The 5,804-nt window shown below is 39.1% G+C and overlaps 1 pseudogene; it reads right to left on the bottom strand.

The window, feature by feature from the left end:
* Positions 1-443: 443 nt before the first annotated feature.
* LOC149203498 (pentatricopeptide repeat-containing protein At2g13600 pseudogene) lies at positions 444-5,582 on the bottom strand (annotated as a pseudogene).
* Positions 5,583-5,804: the final 222 nt, after the last annotated feature.

Here is a 5,804-nt window from a genome sequence, read left to right on the forward strand (position 1 = left end):
GGTTTCCTTCAAACCCTAGCGTTAATTTAGGTCTCTCCCATCTTCATTCTTGTCATTCTGCTTTGATTATGAGCGTCATCATAAGTGTCTTCACAAGGGTGATCTTAATGACTTTTCTTCAACCCAACTCTGATGCCATGTTAATTTTTAGGGCTTGATTTTCTCTGTTGAAGTTAATTGCATTTTCAAAACTTTTTATCATTTACACATAATATTCACCCCATTACATCATATCATCATTAGCAATTATGTAGAGAGAACAATAACATCAACAATGCAACAGAACAATAAAGAATAACAAAAGAAAACATGTACAAATTGAGAGACCATGATTTAGGTCAAATACCAGGGTAAAACCCACAAGGGGGAAAACTCAACCAGATTCTTCTTCTATTAAATATTCATCAAACAATCAGCTGAGATACAATGTACAATGAGACACATCAATCATATTAGGCCACCTAGTGCTAACCAGTCAACTCACTACACTGTCATACCATGCCATGTATCATTGTTATATGAGTTGTCATACATCCTTGTCCAAATATTGCCACCGTCATATAGACGTGAGGTCACGGTCATTTCCTTACCAACTGCCATATTGGGTTTCTCATATCAAGGGTACTATCACTGTTACTGTCTTTCATCACTATTATACAACAAGGTAACTGTCAAAAGGGGGGGGTACTGCTATACAAGGTTACATCCATCTCAAAAACTATTCTCATTGCCATATACTATAACATTGTCTTATCAAGATCACTCTAAGACACAGTTATGAGATATACAAACCACATCAATGCCCCATTCGAGTCAATGCCACATACAAATCACTATAATGTGCCATTGAGATTGAATCACTATAGTGTGCTATCAATCATAATAATATAGAGCGAAACCACTGAAATGTTGAAAGGCCATTGATGTTGTTATTATGATGCCATTATGCATGTAGATGTGTGTGTAGTGCATGCAAGTCATAGTGATGCCACACTATAATGATGCCACCATAGAGTCAAGCCACAGAAATATTGATTTGTCATGCCACAGAGAATCCTATAGAACGATATCACTGTAATTTGCGAGCCACCATAAATATATGTCAATCCACTGTAATATTATGAATCAATTGCAAGTTAGAGATGAATGAAAATCACTATGATATCAAGCCACCAAAGACAATGCAAACGTTGTGTATGCTAAGTGTGAGACAAAGCAAGCCATTGTACATAGAGGATGATGCCATTGTGCCACTAAGCGATGCGATGACGTTGTTGGAAAGCGAGACAATGTCACAGTGCATAACAACGAAACCACTATGTAGAGATGCGATGCCTCATATATAATAATTATGACACCTCTATTATATAATTATGATGCCTTTGTGTATAGTGAGGCATGTAGAATGAACAAGCCATAGTAATGCATGTTTCAGATATATATAAGAACCATCAAGCCACTTCAAATTAGGTTTTTGATCTTTTGAATTCGATTCATGTGAGAGATAGAGCCATGCGAGTTTGAGCGAAGAGCATTCGAACCATAGAGAGAACAAGCCATAAACAAATACATGCAGTCCTATAATGCAAACCACAGAGGATATGTGTCACTGTAAATGAAACGAGAAAAAGCCTCGGGTTACAAGAACGAGTGACTATAAGTTTTGATGCACACCGATGTAGAGATGCAAGTCCAGAATTGTAATCCTTAGAACTATAATCGAACCTCAAAGATACAATAGAGATGTGAGTCCTTGTGTGTGTCATGAGCCATACATTTTACCTTATTATATAGTCATTCGATGGGAGAAATAGATCCTTGAATAGAGAAGTCGACTTTGTAATCTTGGAGGGAAATCCTTAAATTTGAATTTCACTTAAAATAATATTAAAAAAAAAAGCATGTGCCTTAATGAGTGCTTAACCAAATTAATTTGTCACGCAATAAAAGAATATGAAGAGTGCCTATACGTTAATAAATAATATTTATATTTGTCCAATTTGAATTTCCTCTGGGATAAGATGGGTTTCCTTGGGATATATGAGTTTCTCATGACAAATTCGTCCCAAAGCTGCCCAAATTCCAACACCTTTCTCAACTCCAAATTCAATATCTCAATTCTAAAGTGACTATCATATAATAACTATGTAAACCCATTATGAACCATATATAATCTATAAACAGCAGTTGTTTCATTTGAGATATTCTTGGTTCTTATATGAACTTTATTTTAATATTGTTTTTCTCACACAACAGTTCCTTACACACTTCATTTTAAGATTGTTGATTAAAAATTTATCCCAAATGGCCGGTTGTTGCCGCTTACATGTCACGTTGTGAAGGAGCTACTCTAGCGATTTGGAGCTAGGCTTGACTGGTCCAGGCCAACTTTGCTTGATTTTCCATCCACGACATTTGTAAGCATTCTGGGCAGTTGCCTATTTGACTTTCATATTATTTTTGGTGTGTTTCTTGGTTATATACTCAGTCAAAGACTCCTCCAAAACACAGACTCCATCATCAAAACTTTCAGTCATGATTTTCATATTCTTTTTGGTGGTTTTTTTTGGTTATGTACACTGTCAAAGACTTTTCCTATACTCCATCAAAACTTTCGGTCGATTCGTACTGCACTTCTCCAAACTCGGCAACCAAGAATAAGTTTACCTAATACAAGCAGGCCAAAATTATGTTTTACTTGTCTCTTTTTAATTTGGCATCAACAATAACCTCTGCAAGAAATAAGCAACCCCTCAGCAGCCGGTGGAGACTTCCCAATGCCTCGGTTGAAAACGTGGATGCCGGATAACCATACCGTTATCTCAGCCCTGAGAGTTGCCAGCTCAGAGCCCAAAAAACATGAGCTACTCTGAATATGATAGAACCAGTTGATATCCTTCAAAACAATAAGCCGTATGATACTCGATGGCAGTGTGACAGTCACTCCACACATCAAGATTCTTGATGATTCTGATATGTGCCCAAATGCGTTTAATAACAAGCCCAAATGAAACAGCTAGCTTCTCCCAGTAATGAAAATCATGTCAGGCATTCTCTGTTTCATAAACAAACTGTCTCCTTCATTTGCTTAGCCTGGATACCCATATGTTGCATAGATGTCATCTGTTAATGGCTGTAATCAATACCCAACTATAAACGCATGCACTTTGTTCTTGATCTCAATCCAACTACATCCTGGTTTCTTTTCAACCCCCCGGTCTTTCATTGCTTTCCGCACCTTTGCTACATCATCCCATCTGCCATGTGCAGCATAGATGTTTGATATCAGGATATAAGTTGCCTCAGTTTGTGGTTCCAACTCAAACAGGCACTCTGCTGCTTGCTCTCCAAGATGCATGTTCCCATGAATCCTGCAAGCATGGAGCAATGCCTCCCACACACTAGCATCTGGTTCAAATGGCATGTTGGAGATAAATCTTTCTGCCTCGTCAAGCTGCCCAGCACGGCCAAGAAGGTCAACCATGCAAGCATAGTGGTCTGCTTCTGCTCTAATGCCATGAACTTCACTCATTGAGTTGAAGTAATGCCAACCTTCTTCCAGTAAACCAGTATGGCTGCAGGCAGAGAGAATACCAATGAAGGTGATATGGTCTGGGCTCACACCTATCCTTTGCATCTGTTCAAAAAAATAAAGTGCCTCATTCACATACCCATTCTGGGCACACCCTGCAATTATTGCATTCCATGAGACTGCATCTCGTTCTAGCATGCTCTTGAACACATGTTCTGCATCTCCTATGCTCCCACATTTGGCATACATTGTAACAAGTGCATTACTTGCATAAATATATGATTCAATTCCAGTCTGGATAATATGGCCATGAATCTGCCTTCCATGTTCCAGAGCTGCCATGTTAGCACATGCACTTAAAACGCTACCAAATGTAAAATGGTCTGCCTTCACGCATTCTATTTGCATTTCAGCAAAAAGCTTCAAGGCCAGTTCACTTTGTCCATGTTGAGCATACCCTGCAATCATTGCAGTCCACGAGATTATATTTCGTTCAGGCATTTTAACAAACAGGTTGTAGGCATCCTCCATGCTACCATGTTTGGTACATAGTGTTACCATTGTGTTCCATGTAACAGCATTTTGCACAGGCATTTTCCAAAAAACGCATTGTGCATCTTCTACGTCACCACAACTCGCATACAAGGTTATAATTGCGTTGCCCACAGGCACACAAGTCTCAAACCCGGCCACAATCATGTGGCCATGTACCTGCCGGCCCTGTTCCAGAAGTGCAAAGCAAGCACATGCACTTATTAGACTCACAAAAGTAATGTAATCTGGTCTCATCCCAGCCTGCTGCATCTCTAGAAACAACTTCAGAGCCTCCTCCCCATGCCCATGTTGTGCGTATCCAGCGATCATCGCATTCCACGACACGGTATTTCGTTCAGGAATTCTGTCAAACACTTGGCGTGCATCGTGAATGTTTCCACATTGCACGTACGCTGTAATCATCGCAACCCGCGAAAGTACATTTCGCAGATACATTCTATCAAACACTCGGAATGCATTGTCAATGCTTCCACATTTCCCATACATTGTAACGAGAGCATTGCCCACTGATAAATTGGCCTCAAGTCCAACTTTAATGACAAGATTATGGATTTTCTTACCAGTTGCCAGTGCTTCAAGATTAGCGCAGGCACTGAGAATGCTAGTAAACGTGAAATGGTCTGGATCCATGCCAGTCCTCATCATCTGGCCGCATAAAATCAACGCCTCGTTATTATCCCCATACTCAACGTATCCTGCTATAATTGCATTCCAAGAAACCACATCTCGTTCAGGCATGCTGTCAAACAGTAAGCGGGCAACCTCCATTATTCCACATCTCATATATCCAACTATCATGCCAGTCCATGAGAACACATCTGGGTTAGACATTTTGTCAAACACTTGGCATGCATCATCCAAACTTCCACACATTGCATACATATCAAGCAGTCTGTTTTGGAGGAAATTCCGTGGCTGAAATCTATTTTTTATCATATGAGCATGAACCCTCTTGCCCTCTGGCAGAGCTTTCTCGTCAATGCAACCCTTCAAGAGAGAGGCGTAGACACTGGGCAGTACACCAATCGCTGGTTGGTTAATACACAAAAATTGTAAGGCCTCCTTCAAGCGTCCCTCCTTACAGAGCTCAACAATATCAACCCCGACGATGTTGTGGGATCCGTGTTCCTCCTGTGGGATTTCAGTGGACTTGTTGCGTTTAGCATATTGTCCAAATGCTGTGTGTAAGTTCTTCTGTTTCCAGGGACAAAAACCAAGTAGTCTTGGTTTGTACATGGATTAATGATTTTCTATTCATCATACCCAGAAATTCTCTGTTGCTTCCAAGTATAAGAGATTAAATCAAAGGAATGATAGCCAACGTTAGTTTACCAAATTTGTCATGTGAAATATTGACACGAAGACCGAAATACCGTTGGACTGGTTTTGCTTATCTTTTAAGGTTTTTGCGTTTGAAGTGGGAAAAAATCTTTGATAGTTTGGGATATCAGTGCTGATATCTCAAACGCTACTCTGATATGTAGTTATTGTTTAAAAATAAAAAGTGAACATTTGGAATAATTTAAAGGTGGATTTTGACGTGGTAGACTTCTGCCATCTGCGAAATGTCAATGGATTTTAAAATTCCAACTCCTCCCTCCTACTAAATGTTAATGAATTTTGAATTGTTAATTTGTGTTTTTTAGCATCATTTTTTTAAATATTAAGAAATGAATATTTAAACAAATAAATCAATTTATCAAATTTCGTTAAAAAA

The sequence above is a fragment of the Pinus tabuliformis genome, chromosome 2_1, assembly GCF_031772625.1.
Source record: "Pinus tabuliformis cultivar Carrire ecotype Pingquan chromosome 2_1, CPIR1, whole genome shotgun sequence".
Taxonomy (NCBI): Eukaryota; Viridiplantae; Streptophyta; class Pinopsida; order Pinales; family Pinaceae; genus Pinus; species Pinus tabuliformis.